The sequence below is a fragment of the Elephantulus edwardii genome, unplaced genomic scaffold, assembly GCF_000299155.1.
Source record: "Elephantulus edwardii isolate Elephantulus edwardi_28Jun2011 unplaced genomic scaffold, EleEdw1.0 scaffold00032, whole genome shotgun sequence".
Taxonomy (NCBI): domain Eukaryota; kingdom Metazoa; phylum Chordata; class Mammalia; order Macroscelidea; family Macroscelididae; genus Elephantulus; species Elephantulus edwardii.
The window spans coordinates 2,895,629-2,911,635 of record NW_006399782.1 but is presented as its reverse complement, the minus strand read 5'-3'; the positions used below and the strand labels follow the sequence as shown (position 1 = coordinate 2,911,635).

The 16,007-nt window shown below is 41.8% G+C and overlaps 2 pseudogenes; one reads left to right on the top strand and one right to left on the bottom strand.

The window, feature by feature from the left end:
- The window catches only part of LOC102863327, a 10,803-nt pseudogene extending 3,155 nt beyond the window's left edge, over positions 1 to 7,648 (bottom strand).
- A 3,679-nt stretch (positions 7,649 to 11,327) lies between these two features.
- LOC102876957 lies at positions 11,328 to 11,621 on the top strand (annotated as a pseudogene).
- Positions 11,622 to 16,007: the final 4,386 nt, after the last annotated feature.

The window sequence follows — 16,007 nt, the reverse complement described above, 5'->3', positions numbered from 1 at the left end:
AAAAAAAAAAAAAAAAGAAGAAGCACTAGTCCAAGGTATAAAGAGACTGCCAAATACAACCAGAAATGCACAAGCTAAAGAGGATTAAATTGATGGATAGGACCTTCTAAAGATTAAATCTCTATGCACATCAAAAACTTTTTCCAACAGGGTAAAAAGAAAACCTGCAGACTGGAAACAAACATATGGTAATACCATCTCAGACAAGAGTCTTATAAAAAAAGTTTACAGAATACTCCTGGGCATCGACACAAAAAAGATTGATAACCCAATTACAAAATGGGCAAAAGACATGGAAAGAATTTTCACAGAGGTGCAGTCTTTTTTAATGTGTCCAAATTCTCCACAAGAATAGCACTTCTGCTCATCAGCACGGTCGCAGTCACGAACCAGATCGCCTGGTTTGCCGCAGTTGTAGCAGCACTGCTCTCGCTCTCTCTTGGGCTCCTTGCTGTCCTTGGCAATGTGACCACCCCTGCCGCAGTTATAGCAGCATCTTCCTGAAGATCACAATCCTTGGCAAGATGACCAGACTCACCACAGTGGTAACAGATGTCAGGAAGAGATGAGGAAACAAACTGGAAACCTCTGCCATGGCTTCTCATTCCATGACCACGGCCTTCTCCAGTAGGGCATTCCCGGGCCCAGTGGCCAGACCGCCCACACTTGAAGCACTCATTGCTGCTCCTGGCTGTAGTTAGGTCTTCTTTGGTGCCTAGAGGAGCCCAGAGAGATGAAGAATAGGACACAGTTCAGGGAAGGCAGCTCACAAGACAGCGACTGTTTATCTTCAGGGTCTCTGCCTGTGCCACACACAGGTCTCTATGTTGGTTTGGTTTGTTGTTTTATTTTAATGGGCACACATACTGGTCTTTTCCTATTAGTTGACCTAGGAGCTGAGCAGAAGAGCAAGGACATCTATTAACACACAGATCCAGGCCTACATCTGTTTGCTGAAACATTTAACTTAGTATTCTGTCAACCCCTGGACCTTTAAGGGGTTTTTTTGCCAATTCTGTCAGTGCTGCATGGTTTTCTTCCTTAATTGCTATCTGTTCTTGATCTTCTATGTCTTCTGAAATGATGGCGCATTCATTAATCAATTGTTTTTTTTATACAGTGGCTCTGTATTCTTTCCCTCTTTTGATGTTTCCTGTGCCGTTCAATATTTTTCCCAGAGAATCTTTCATTCTTGTAACTTGAGGTTTGCATTATTTTCTTCAGTTCTTTCAACTTGAGAAATACTGGGTGTGTTCTTCTCTTTTTGTTTGCTAAGACACACATTTCATGAAATTCTTTGTTTGGTCTTCTCAGGGTGTGCTTTGGGGGAAAAAAATCTTCTGTTCATCTCTTACTTCTTTCTTCCTTTCTTGCTTTCCCCCCATCTCTTACTAATTTCTTTGATTCACTTTAGGTTCTCTGCATTTTAGATCATGTTTCAGTGTCTGTTCTGGCATCCACTTTGGTCTTTACTTTCTTGTCTTTTAATGACCCTTTTTTTTCTGTTTGATGTCCTTGATGTCACCCCATAACTCCTCTGGTTTTCAGCCATTAGTATTCATGGCATTTCTATTCTTTAGTTGAGCTCCAAAATCAGGTAGGCGTGTATGTCAGGTCAGTTCTTGAGTTTCCAGTTGAACACACAGCTGAGTGGTGGATGGTTTGCTCCACAGTCAGAAGCCCTGCACTACTGACTGGTGATACTGAGCTTCTTCAAGGTCTCTTTACACAGGTGTACTCACTCAATTTGATTCCTGTGTATCCCATCTGGCAAGGTGTACAGTCACCATTTAGAATTTTTATGAAAAGGCATTTGCAATGAATAAATAATTGATTGTACAAAATTCTATCATGCAATCTCTTGCCTCAGAGATTACTTCCCAAGTAACAATTTCCTGTTTTCCAACCTTTTATTTCCAACTTCTATATTCCAATCTTCGACTTTTACTGATGCACCGATATTCCATGTTAGATCTATTTCAGACTGCAGAAGTTAGTAGAAATCCTCAATTTCTTCATTGGTTTTAATGGTTCACGTGTTTGGTTTTAATGCTTCAATTTGACCAGGATCTCCTTGTATGCCTAGAGGCCTTATCCTACAGCTGACTGTATTGTACTTCAAGACAGATCTTGAAATGTTCTTTTTGATAATGAAGACACCATCACCATTCCTTTTCAATTTGTCATTCCTGACATAGTAGACCATATGATTGATTAATTCAAAAGGACTTCTACTAGTCCATTTCAGCTTACCATCGATTTTTACATGTGCTATATAATTTTTTAACAATTTCCTATTTTCCTAAATTCATACTTTGCACATTCCATGAACAGTTAATGGGTGTTCACAGTGGTTTCTTCTCATTTTGAGTCATGACCCTTCAGTAAACGAAAGTCCTTCAGTGATTGAAAGCTTTACTCCACCCAAGTTGACACTATAGGCTCTATTTTGAGAAGGCAGCTCGTTTCCTGTCATCTGCTGAGTGCTTTCCTCATCTTCCAGTACTGAATCAGGCAATGTTCTGCTGCTATTTACAGGGTTTTCATTGTCCATTACTTCAGAAATGGAGGGTTAGTCCTGGTTCGTACTCTGCATTAGTCTGGAAGGTGAGATGAAACTTGTCTACCCTAAATGATCCTGCTGGTGCTTAAAACGGTGGAATGCGGCAGGGAGAAAAATGTGCAACAATGAATGAACTAAAACACAGCCTCTCTGTAAATTTTCATTATAATTACATTTTTTTTTCAATCAATACATGTTTTTAGTAAGCAAAAGACCTTCTTGTTATGAATTTTTTTTAAAAGTTGTCTCAGTGCCCTCATTGTGGAGACAAAGACACTGAGTCCCTGAGGGGCAGAGTGACTTGTCCAAAGTCACACAGCGGAGTGAGAGCCAGAAGCCCCTGCCGTAACCATGGCTTCCTGCACACCCCTCACCCAAGCTCCACATTAAAAACAAGCCCCAAAATTTAACATCTCTATAACTCAGTTTCAACAATAGGGTCTCACCAGATTGTTGTGAGGATCAACTAAAATGACACATGATTGGAAGCATTTGTCTCAACTAGGTGTCCCGTAACAACTGACCATCTTGTCATAATCTGTTTACATCTGTGTTGTTTCAGTTCTCTGAGAAATAAGCACAGAGGCAGGATTCAACATGCAAAAAAATTCTTGGAGAAAATGTCTTTGAAGGAAACAGGGAGTGTGTTAGTTGCCTATTCCTACATAACAAGTTACTCCAAAACCTCTTAACTTAAGATAACAGCTATTTACTATTTTCACAAAGTCTCTGAGCATCAGGGATCCAAGAACAGCTTAATTGGATGTTTCTAGTGCAAGTTCTCCATTCAGGTTGTTGTCAGAACCTGACAGCTGGCCTTCAGTCAGCCCCAGGCCTCCATATTCACTGAATGGCTGCTGTTGGAGGCTCTTGTTCCCCACTACGTGGGCCCCTAAATAGCACTGCTTCATGACACAGCAACTGGCTTCCCCAGACTGAATGATCCAAGAGAGAAAGAATGTGTGACCACGATGAGAACACCAGTGTCTTTTATAACCTGACTTGTACTGTAATCATTGATCACACAGACCAAAGCCTTCATAGTGTGGGACTTACATGCAAAGAGGGGTACCAGGAGGTGGGAAAGGAGAAGCCAATGATCTCCAAGAGGGTAAGGGGGAAGGAAGGAGACCTGGGCAGGAAGAGTCTTAGCCTGCAGTGCATTCCCCAGAGCTTCTGCCAAGCCAACAGGGAGTTCTTACGCCAGTGTCCCTCATGTGGGAGTCCCATGTCTTGCTGGAATATGCCTGCATTGGGTCCTCAGTGTTCATTCACTGGAGTCTTTGGGTGGTGCAAATGGTTCATGTATCTGTACATTAAAAGAAAGGTTAGAAAGTCAAGTCCTCTCAGAGGAGCCTCAAGGAAAGAGTTCAATATCTACTTCCAAAAATAAATAAATACATACATACATAAATAATAAAATAAAAGAGCCATCATATTTCTTATGGAACATAGTTCTTTCTTCTCTGACATGTGTGAGTTGGAGTTGACTTGATGGAACCCAGTTCCATTGTTGACTGGATCAGCGCAGGACAAGTATTTTCTCTGTGTAAAGGTGGTGGAGGATGTAGAAGGTGGCAGCCGGAAGTCAATTATACTCCCCATAGCAGGAGACCTGTATGACAATGTTTTCACAGCTGTCACAATGCCTCCTACTACCCTATCTCCTGGTACATAAATGCAACCAGAGAAGGTGATCTTGGGTGTGTGTGCTGGAGGGAACTGTGGGCCAAAGAAGAAGAGCAGTGGCCAAGTAAGCCACAAATGAGTTGTTTTCTACTTCCTTAGCAGATACTTCCAAATTTCTAACTCTCCTAGGCTCTCTTGCCCTCCTTGTATTCTCAGCCTGAGCCAACCTGGCAGGGAAGGGATCATCAAGGAAGCCTTCCTGCAGGAAGTGACACCTCAGCTGAGTCTTTAAAGGCAAAGAAAGGAAAGGGGTGGAGGGGGAAGAAGCATCTGCAAACATCCAGGAGCGGGAAGTGGGGGATCGGGAAGGGTGTGCTACGAAAGCCTGTCCAGACACACAGGTGAGTTTAGCTACGGACAATGGAAGATAATTTTTATTTTGTTTTGGCAAGTGTGACTGAAACAGAAATTGTCTTCTCTTCCCTAGCCAGCTGTGAAAAATGCTGGCTTTGCTTATGCTACTAAACATCTCTCAAGAAGTGACGGATGGGATCAAGTCCTCTGAGGCAAGTCCTCTGGGTTTGCTAGTCTCTCACTTCAGTTCTCCAAGTCCTAAAGGCAATGAGGCTACTAGAATGGTCGACATAGCTGCCTTCTGAGCCATAAGGGAAGCATGGCCAAACCTTTGCTGTAAGACCCCAAACTAAGTGGCCAGCAATGATTCCCTACAGACGATTCTGACAAAGAGATAAATTGTGTTGACAATACTGCATAGTTATTGGCAGGAAATTAAAACAGAACTCATACCTCACACCATATGCCAAAACTAACTGAGGATGGATCAAGGATCCAGACAAAAAACCTCAAACCACAAAGAAAAATTGAGACAAGCTTAGAAACTCTATTCAATGGCACAGCCAGGCTATCAAATGTAACTGGAAATGCACAATCAACAGAGGAATGACTAGATTGTTGGGACCTTCTAAAAGTTAAATCATTATGTGCGTCTATGCTGTTGTTGCTGCATGTGCCTTCGGCTCATCTGTGACCCATAACAACCCTATGTACAGCAGCTCTGAAGCCTGCCCTGTCCTGAGCCAGTTTCACTAATTCTGATGCACCAACACCCATTATTCCAGTTACTCTCATCCAGGGTCTTCCTCTGCAGTGCTGTCCCTCCACCCTTCCAAGGGCAGGTCCTTTTCCAAGAGCAGGTCTCTCCTGGCCACGTGCCCAAAGTATGTGAGATGGAGCTTCAAAATCCTAACCTTGAAGGAGAAACTTGATCTCACCCTTTCCAAAACATAACAATTTGTTATCTTGGTAGCCGATGGTATGTTCAAGACTCTTCTGTAGTACCACAATTTGAAGGCATCAATTCTTCTATCATCCTTAGTCATTGTCCAGCTCCCCGATGCATATCAAGTAATTACAAAGACCATAGCCTGGATTGGATACACCTTAGTCTCAAGACTGACATAGTTGCTTTTCAGCACTCTGGAGAGATCCCTGACAGCATATGCATCTTGTCTCCATATCTTTTTTCATCTATATGCAGAACAGATCATTTGGGAAGCAGAGATTTATGAGGAGGAATGTAACATCAAGATTGGAGGAAGATTCATTAACAACCTACGTTAAGTGGATAATACAACCTTGCTTGCTGAAACTGAAAAAGACCTGAAGCGCCTGCTACAGAAGATCGAGGACTGTAGTCTTCAATATGGATTGAAGCACAACATCAAGAAGACAAAGAGTCTCACCACTGGGCCAATTAGCATCACTATGATAGATGGAGAAGAAATTGAGGTTGCTAACAATTATAACTTGCTTGGCTCCACAATCAACACTCCTAACACCAGCAGTCAGGAAATCACAAATTACATTGTGCATCAATAGATCCCTTTAAAAGAGGCAAAAGAGTAATACAGTCTGGGGAAAATATTTGGCAATGACATATGGGACAAGGGACTCATTTTCAAAATTTCTAGAAAGTTCCAATGCCTCAAGACAAGGCAAACAACCCAATTAAAAAATGAGCAAAGGACATGATTAGTCTTTTCATCAAAGAAGACATCCAGGTGGCCAATAAGTACATGAAGAAACACTCAAGATCATTAGCTATTAGAGATAAAAATCAAAACAACAGTGAAATATCATCTCACATCACATTCTAGATAAATCTAGAATAAAGTTGAGTGACATAAATCAGTCACGAAAAGAAAATTATCTCCCTAATTGCTGTCAAGTCAGACACTCCACAGTTTGTGGAGGCTGTAAATAACACAGGAGGAGAGTGCCCATCTTTCTCCCTCAGTGCCACTGCTGGATTCGAACCACCAGAGAGGTGAAATCTTTGAGTTAACATCATAACTCACTATGGACTACCTCTACTACCAGAATTTCCTAGTTATGGTATAAGATCACGCCAGCCTGCCTGCCTTTTTCCTGGGAGCTGCGAGTGGGTTTGAACCACCAAAGGGGCTCAGTCTCGGGGTTAGCAGCACAATCCCTGCAGACTACACTGCCACAGCCCCCTGGGGAGTTGTTGATGTTGTAACTAAATAATTTTTAGATGAAAAAGTGAAATGAATGTCATAAAGCAAATGGATGTAAATGACTGAATAAAAAACCAATGTAGCATAAACTTTCACTCAAATTCAAAATAAAAAAATTAAATGAGGATGAAACAAACAACAGAAAAAGAGAAAATTACCTGTGGAAAATATTGCATGCAGGGCTAAGGTAGGGAACTCTGATGACCTAGTGGCAAGAAGCTGCGCTGTAATCCTGAAAACATGTTTTCCCTCAGCTGCTCAGTGGGAAAAATATGGGTAATCTTCTCCCACGTGTTTAACTGCTTCTGAAAACCCACCGGAGGGTCAGCTACAAGTTGGTTCTGACTGGTACAAAATAACAGGGCTAATGAATTTTTTTTTAAAGGAGAAAATGTATTCAGAGCTGAAAGCAGCTACTATTGCAAGATTGCTTAAATAAATTTTGGATTTTAAGGGAAAAGAGGAAAGATAGATCTTTTAGAAAGTTACATCCCCATCGGAACAGACATCCCTCCCTGATTTATGACAGACGTCCCTCCCTGAAAGGAAATGTGGAGGGGAGGCCTGCTTATATAAATTTTATCTTTCAATGACATTAATAAATGAGACTCAAGTTACAGAGATGTTCAGTGATAGGTGAAATGCGACCATCTGGGAACCCTACCTTCTATGTAGCTGTGAGTGTTTGCAAAGGAGGGTTTTGTCTTGTTCACCTTTGTATAACTCACATGGTTTCTAGGATAGAGATCAATTTTGTTTGAATTGTGTATCCCAAAAATATATATTGGGATTTTTACATCTGTGCCTGTGGCTGTCATCCTATTTGAAATTTCATTTCTTTGTTATGTTAATGAGGCTATATGGTGTGAGGTATACGGTGTTTCTCAAACCTACCCATGTTGAGATATAAAAAGAGTTAATTAAGCACAGAGAAGCAGCACAAATAGGGGAAAGGTAGACACCACAGGAAGATCACCAAGGAACAATGAAAAGCTAGAGAGGTTGACCCAGAATTTTCCCCTAGAGCGTTTCCATTGTTTATTCCCATAGATGCAATCTGTTTGATTCCTACGTGGTCCACATGTTAACTGTTTATGTTGCTGGGGAAAAAGATATTTGCAATAAATAAGCTATAGGTCTTACAAAATTCTATCATGTTGTTTCTAACACCAAGACCATGTTTTCCAGCTATTACACTTTCTTCTTTTTTTTCTAATTCAGAGCTCAAGCCTCTTCATACTTATTACTATCAGGTAGGAATCAGCTCATACTTGACCCTCCAGTGGGTTTTTAGAAACTATAAATAGCAAGGGAGGAGATTCCCCATCTTTCTCCTGCAAAGTCTTTGGTGGATTCAAACCACTAGAAAGGCACAATTCTCTGTATTCTGTACACAAGAGTGCCCTTTTAGCTTCTTAAATTAAAGAAAAATAAACCTCAATTCATCAAATCCACCCACATGTGGTATTTTAGTTAAAGCCGCTCCAAGTATAGGGAAGATGAGCAGAATTGAACTGAACTACATCACAGGATATGATGATGGAGAGAGTTTCGGGTGAAAATATCTTCTGCTTGGTAAAAAACAAAAACAAAAACATAATTACTGTGATTTGAAGTATCAGACAAGGTGTTAGAACATGTTAGTGGAGACCAGGAGCAAGGAGGCCACCAGCTTCCTCCTTAGCTCTTATAAGGAGAGGAAGTGAGGCCTGGGCAACCCTGAGCACAAGGGGCTCTGCTATTGCCTTGCCAGTCAGGCAGTTCTAAGGGATGTGAGGTCTGGGACCAGGGCAGGTAGGGAAGCTGCTCATAGCACCACCATCAGGAGAGTGTGAAGCAGGCACTCATGGGCCACACTCACAGGACAGAAAGACAGACGCAGGGAAGATCCAGCACAGGCTGTGAGGATAAGTTGAAGGCGAGTCAAAGCCAGCTACCAGGGATGGAACATCATGAGAAGCCCACTTATCTCTGGCTCCAGCAGGGTAAGCCCTGCCAGCCTACAGTGGTGTCCAAGGAGAAGAAACGAGAGGAGGACAGGTGTGGGCAGCCTGAGGCTGGACTGGCACACACAGACAAGTGCACTGTTGTTGTTATTAGGTGCCATTGAGTCAAGAAAGCCCCATAGTGACCCTATGAACAATGGATCGAAATCCTGTACTGTCCTGTGCTCTCCTCACATTCTCTCAGCTTTCAGAGGGAGGGATCAAAAGTAGGAGTCTGGGTGTTACAGGATGTTGGCATTCTAATGTTGACATTCTAATATCTTTGCACCTGTAAATAAGACCTTGTTTGGAGATAAGGATTTTCTTCTGTTCTATTCATGCAATCAAAGGAGAGTAGGGTGGGTCCTACACCTAATCACTACCGAGTTATAAAAAGACCAAAATCATCAGGTGCCTTCTCCTTGCTCTTTGGGGTCATGGCCTCGTTCCTGCTGTCATGGGAGCATCAGGGTGCCTGCACACGCGTGAGCACGCGCGGGTCCCAGTGCTCCTGAGTCCGCACTCCCTCCGGCCACTGAGGGAGCAGGCGAGGGAGCCAGGGGCGGGACAGAACATCACAGGGTGGTAAAGGGCAACCCGGATGTGTCACTATTCCAGCAGTAACCGCGTTCACACAGCTCTCCACTGCCCTTGCCTTTGGAGCCTCACATTTTTGAAAGTATGATGCCTGAACCTTGTAAATGAAACCATTTGACCTCAGAAAATTTTATACTTTTTTGGTGCTTCTTCCTCTGCTGTTGCACAGCCAGTGCAAGTAACATCAGACATTTGCCCGAGTTACCAAAAATATAAAGCCTTGATAATATTAAAAACAAAACAAGAATCAATGAAGAAACACCCTACAGGGAAAACAAACACCAAGGACCTCTGTCACTGTGGACAAGGGCCTACCCCTGGAACCATGACCTGAATTTGGACTTCTAGCCTCCTGAATTGTGAGAAAATAAATCTCCTATCTATTTTTTTTTAAACACCACTCATTTGCCGTATTCTTTGTTGTCATTACAGGAGCCATAGGTCACTAAGACAGGGAGAGTGAAGGGGAGCAATGGCTCTGAGATGCGCAGGACCGAGGAGGCTGGGCCAGCACAGCCAGAGGAGTGTGGGGTAGAGGCAGCATAAAGGGAAGAAGGACACAGAGGAAGATGCTGGACACATAAAGGGTTTGAGTAGATTTTAGAAAATAGAGTAGTTAAGTCCTTGGTGTCACGTTGCCCTACAAGGAAAGTTACACCCGGCTCAGCCTCGCCCAAGGGTGTGGGTCAGCAAGAGTTTTGGTATTGGCAGGTTAATGCCACTTGTGACTTAATTCTTCTGTGTTGTTGTTGCAGGAAGACAAAGGATTCCCATGTCAGGAGAGTGGGCCTTCAAGTCCTCCTGACCCCAGTAAGGACCAGAATGCTGAGAAGGAGGCTTTGACAGAGAAAGAAGCGATGCCTTTGAGCTGGGATACCGGAGAAGAGTACCGGACATACCATGGGCTGCCAAGAGAACAAATAGGTCTGGAGACAGTGAAACCAGGCTGCTCCTTGAAGGCAAAGATTTTGAAGCTCTCTCTCATCTTCCCTGGGCATATCACAAAAGAGGGACCAGTCCTTGGAGAAGGACATCATGCTTAGAAGGGTAGAAGGTCAGCGCAGAAGAGGAAGAGTCTAGAGGAGAGGGACTGACACAGTGACTGGCAATAGGGGCAGGTGTGTGTCTGTGACAGGGAGGTTGGCTCAGGATAGGACAAGGTATAGAGCCATTGTTCATCATGTTCCTGTGAGTCATAGTCGCCTGGATGGAAAATAGCAATAGCAGTAGTTGTGACAGACAATGTGGCCCCTTAGAGAAAATAATTTGTCTCCTAATTATGCACTCACTCACTTATTACTGTTGAGTTGAAACCTACCCAGACCCTCCAGCAGGTTTTCTGAAGCTGTAAATAGCATGGGAAGAGATTATCCATCTTTCTCCCAAGGAGTAGCAGGTAGATTCAAACTGTCTACCTTTGGGTTGGCAGCACAACTCTTTAACCACGAGGCCACCAAATCTCCCTGCTGGTTGATTAGACTATGTGATTCATTAATTACATTAATCAATGATAATTTATATTATAAAATGTGCCTGAATTATCCAGTGAAATTTCAATTACAATATTATTAATAAAAACATGTATAAATGATTGAAAGATATTGTGATTACACTGTCACAAAACAAAATGCAAATGAATGAAACTCTGCCTCCCCCCAAAAAACCCTAATAAATGTGCCTAGCTAGTTTGTGAAAAAGTAAAATGCTATCAGTTAGAATAACTTGAGAGTTAGGCCTACAACCAGGAGAAGATAAAATAGATGACCTTAGACCTTCTAAGAATCAAATCCCTATGCACATCCAAAAACTTCTCCAACAGGGTAAAAAGGGAAGCCACAGACTGGGAAAAAGTATTTGGTAATGATATGTCAGATAAGGGACTTATATCCAGAATTTATAAAATACTTGAGCGTCACAACAAGATTAAGGTAAATAATCCGATAGAAAAATGGACACAGCTCTCTTCCGGTCTCTGGTCACGGCAGCGAAAGCGAGATGACGAAGGGAACGTCATCGTTTGGAAAGCGTCGCAATAAGATGCACACGCTGTGCCGCTGCTGTGGCTCCAAGGCCTACCACCTCCAGAAGTCCACCTGTGGCAAGTATGGCTACCCCGCCAAGCGCAAGAGAAAGTGTAACTGGAGTGCCAAGGCTAAAAGGCGAAATACCACCGGTCCTGGTCGCATGAGGCACCTAAAGATCTTTTACTGCAGATTCAGGCATGGATTCCGTGAAGGAACAACACCGAAAACCAAGCGGGCAGCTGTTGCAGCATCCAGTTCATCTTAAGAATTCCACTGTTTAGTTATGCAATAAATGTCCTGGTACTATAATAAAAAAAGAAAGAGAGGGAGAGAGAGAAAGAAAAATGGGCACAGGATATGAACAGACACTTCACCAAGGAAGACATTCAGATGGCCAACAAGCACATGAAGAAATGTTCAAAATCCCTAACTCTAAGAGAGATGCAAATCAAAACAACTATGAGATATCATCTCACCCCAGTCAGAATAGCAAAATTTAACAGAACAGCAAGCAACAAATGCTGGTGAGGTTGTGGAGAAACTGGAAACCTTATTCACTTTTGGTGGGAGTGTAAAAACAGTGCAACCACTCTGGAAGGCAGTATGGCGCTTTCTCAAAAAGTTGCAAATAGAGATACCATTTGACCTAGGAATTCTACTACTGGGAATATACTCCAAAGAGACCATAACTGACATCCAAGCAGATATATGCACACTCATGTTTATCGCGGCTTTGTTTACAATAGTAAGGAGTTGTAAACAACCTAAATGCCCATAAACAAACGAAGGGATAGAGAAGCTGTGGTATAGTCACACAATGGAATGCTACACTGCATTGAAAAACAAGGAATTCATGCAATATTATTCAAAATGGGTGACCCCGGAGGACATTATGCTGAGTGAAGTATCTCAGTCACAAAAGGACAAATACTGCATGGCACCACTGTTGTCAAACAGGACTGACATCGGGGTTAGGGGCAGACTGAAAAAGATGGGTTCAATAATGTATATGGCACTGAAACAGATGAGGGAGAAAACTGTTTAAAAGGGATATGTGATTAGGTATTTTTGTCATGACAGGAGTCCAGAGCGAAGGCTGCAGAGTGGAGTGGATCTGGGGGGCGGGATTGTAAAACAATGAAAGAATTTTTCTTTTACTTTTCCAAAAGGGTAGTGTACTAGAGGGGAGGGTTGGAAGGGGAGAAAAGTGCAACAATGAATGGATGGAAATTCAAAGTCTCTGTAAATTTTCATTGAAATGAACAATAAATTTCAAAAAAGAGTGACATAAAAAAGACTACTTGAAATATTAAAAAAATTAATAACTTAAGAGTTAGGTGAACCTATTGTCCAACAAAAAATCTGATCAATCTGTCATTTCAAGGTCACAGGCTTTATGGAGTAAAAAACCACCATGAGCAGGGAGCACGCAAACTGAAAACGGTGAGGAACTGCATCTTACACAATCACATGTGGCCTTTCAAAGATGAGATTAGAAAGTATCTTATAGGGAACTCTGGGGGCCTAGTGGCAAGAAGCTGCGCTGCAGTCCCGAAGGCACACTGTTTGAACCCACCGGATGCTCCACTGGAGAAGGAGGGGCAATCTCCTCCTGTGTCTGTCGGATCTGATTCGATGGTACACAAAAACAAAAAAAATTTTAAAAAAGAAAGTATATTGCCTTTAGGGGGAAAGCAGGCCATTGAAGACCATGGAACCAGCAGCCAAGAAATCAAACTGCATATTGTACTGAACAAATATACAAAACAAAAACCTCTGTAAAGTGCCCCAAAGCAAAAATGTTCTTTTTGCTTAAGGAGAGCCTAAGTCATACAAAATATTTTCAATCACATCATATGCATGTGGAAGTAGAACAATAAGGAAGAAAGACTGAAGAATTGATGCCTTTGGATTGTGGTGTCTGTGAAGAATGTTGACAATTCCACAAACTTCCAGAAGAACAAAAAGATGTGTCTTGTAAGGAGCATTGCAGAATGTTCCTTAGATGTGAGGGTGGATGGTAAGACTTCATCTCATGTACTTTGGGCATCTGTCAGGAGAGACCAATCCCTAGAGAAGGGACACACAATAGAGGGTCAGCAGAAAAGAGGAAGACCTTCAATTAGATGGATGGCTGCAGTGGGTGCAAGAAATGGACTCAAGCATGGCAGAGGTTGTGAGGATGACCCAGGACCTCAGTATAGGGTTGTTGTGAGTCAAGAGTGACTTGAAGGCACTTAACAACAACAAGCATCGTGCTTGGAAGGGTGAGGAGACAGTGAAGGAGAGGAAGACCTCAGATGACATGGATACAGTGACCGGGATAATGGGGTATGCGTGTGAGAGTCAGTGAGACTGGCTCAGGGCAAGACAGGCTTCAGAGCTATTGTACATAGGGTCACTATGAGTCACAGGTGGCCCAATAGTGTATAACAACAACAGGTCACTAAATGATAAACTGATTCTTTTATCTTATTGTGGTGAAAACACACAAAACAAAATATAGGCAATTTCAATAATTTCTACTTTTCCAGTTTACTAACTTTGCTTATTTTCCTCCAAGTTGCATAACTATTCTGATGAGAGAAATCACTCTGGTGGGAAGACTGGTTCTTTTCCAAATAATTGCACTGCCATTAGCATAACCTCATTGTAAATGGGATTATTTTGATTGAATGAGTACTGTTTAATCATGTTGATAGATATTGCTAATTCATGGTAAACTTTTCGTTTCTTTGTAAAGTTACCGTTTCTTGAAAATGTCTGGTGATTCATTTTCTGTTCGGTTTTGGTTTCTCTGCTGTAAAATTTTTAACAGTGACTAATTATGTAATGAATTCCTTATGCATTGCACCTCAACACAAAGAAAACAAAAATTCTCACAGCTGGACCAATAAACATCGTGGTAAATGGAGAAAGGCTTGAAGCTGTGAAGCCTTTCTTTTTCATGGAAGCAGCAGTCAAAAAATCAGGTGCGTAGTATCAGCACTCTGTGGCCAAAGATCTCTTTAAAGTTTCAGAGAGCAAAGATGTCAGCTTAAAAACAATGGTGAAAAAAATAAAAGACGAAGGGGTCCCTGGCCCATGCCTTGGTAATTTCAATTGTATCAATCAATAACAGCAATGACACTATCATTTATTTTGATCAGAAAACATAATCGTTGTGTATTTGTAATCACAAAATAGTTGCAATTATATCCTACAATTTAATTAAGAGATAAAGTAAGTAGAGTGTTGTTGCGTACCATCGTGTCAGAACTGACCCTGAGCTGACCCTCTGGAGGACTTTCAGAGGATTGCAGAGAGATTTCCCATCCTTCACCTGCAAAGCAACTGGTGGCCTCAAACTGTGTGCCTTTGAGATTGCAACACAGCTTCTTGCCACTATGCCACCAGAGCTATAATCTTAAAATATGACCTCAATATTTTGAGTATGAAGGAGCCCTGTTGGTGCAGTGGGTAAAGTGCTCAGACAACCAAAAGTTCAGAAGTTCAAACCAACCAGCTGCTCTTTACAGCCTTCACCATTAAGGTAACAGCGCAGGGACCCTACAAGACAGTTCTACTCTGTTCTGTGGGGTCACAGGAGCCGGACCCAACACGACAGCAATGACTCCAGTGGCTGGGTTTTCATCTGTATATCTTTGGTTTTGATAAATTTCATCATTTTTTTAATTGAGATTTAAATGAAAGTATATAAAGAACTTGGATTTCCATTCATTCATTGTTGCACTTTTCCCTCCCTGCCCCCTCCTCCCAGTTCACTTTTTTCCTTTGGAAAAAAAGTTCTTTCATTGTTATACAGTGCCTCGCCCCCGACCACTTTACTATGCAGCTTTATTCTGGACTCTTGTCATGCCAGTAATACTTAATCTTATATTCCTTTTATACAGTTCTCTCCCTCATTTGTTTCAATGCCATGTACATTATTTATCCTCTCTTTTCTTAGTTTTCTCCCAACTCTCATGTCAGTCCTGTTCTTTAGCAGTGGCATTATGCATTATTCGTCTTTTTGCACCTGCGATATTTCACTCAGCATAATGTCCTCCAGGGTCACCCATTTTGCATAATATTTCATGAGTTCCTCGTTTTTCAATGCTGTATAATATTCCATTGTGTGAATATGTCACAGCATCTCTATCCATTCATTTCTTGATGAGTACTTGGGTTATTTCCAACTCTTTGCTATTGTGAACAAAGCGGCAATAAACATGGGTATGTAAAATTTCCTCTTTCCAGTAATTGCTTTTTATAACTATTTTAATTTTTTTAATTGATTTGCTTATAAAATTTGTATACATTGTGTTTCACACTATTCTTCATTCACATTGTATTTCATATAATCATTCCCATGCATTATGTTCTATAAAATTAATGACCATTGGACCTTTCCCATCACAACCCTGTCTTTTCATCCAGATCCTTCCCATTACCTTGCCCCCCTCCACCCACCAAACTGTGCAGCCCTGTGGTTTTGCCCCTATCCATCCTCAGCCCTGCCCTCCTTGAGTTACTATGTTTTACTAGGTAGTCATTTTTTTATTTTATTAATTTTAATGAACATTTACAGAGATTTTGGGTTTCCATTCATTCATTGTTGCACTATTTTCTCTACTCCCTCCCCAGTTCGTTCCTCTCTTTTTTTCCCCCC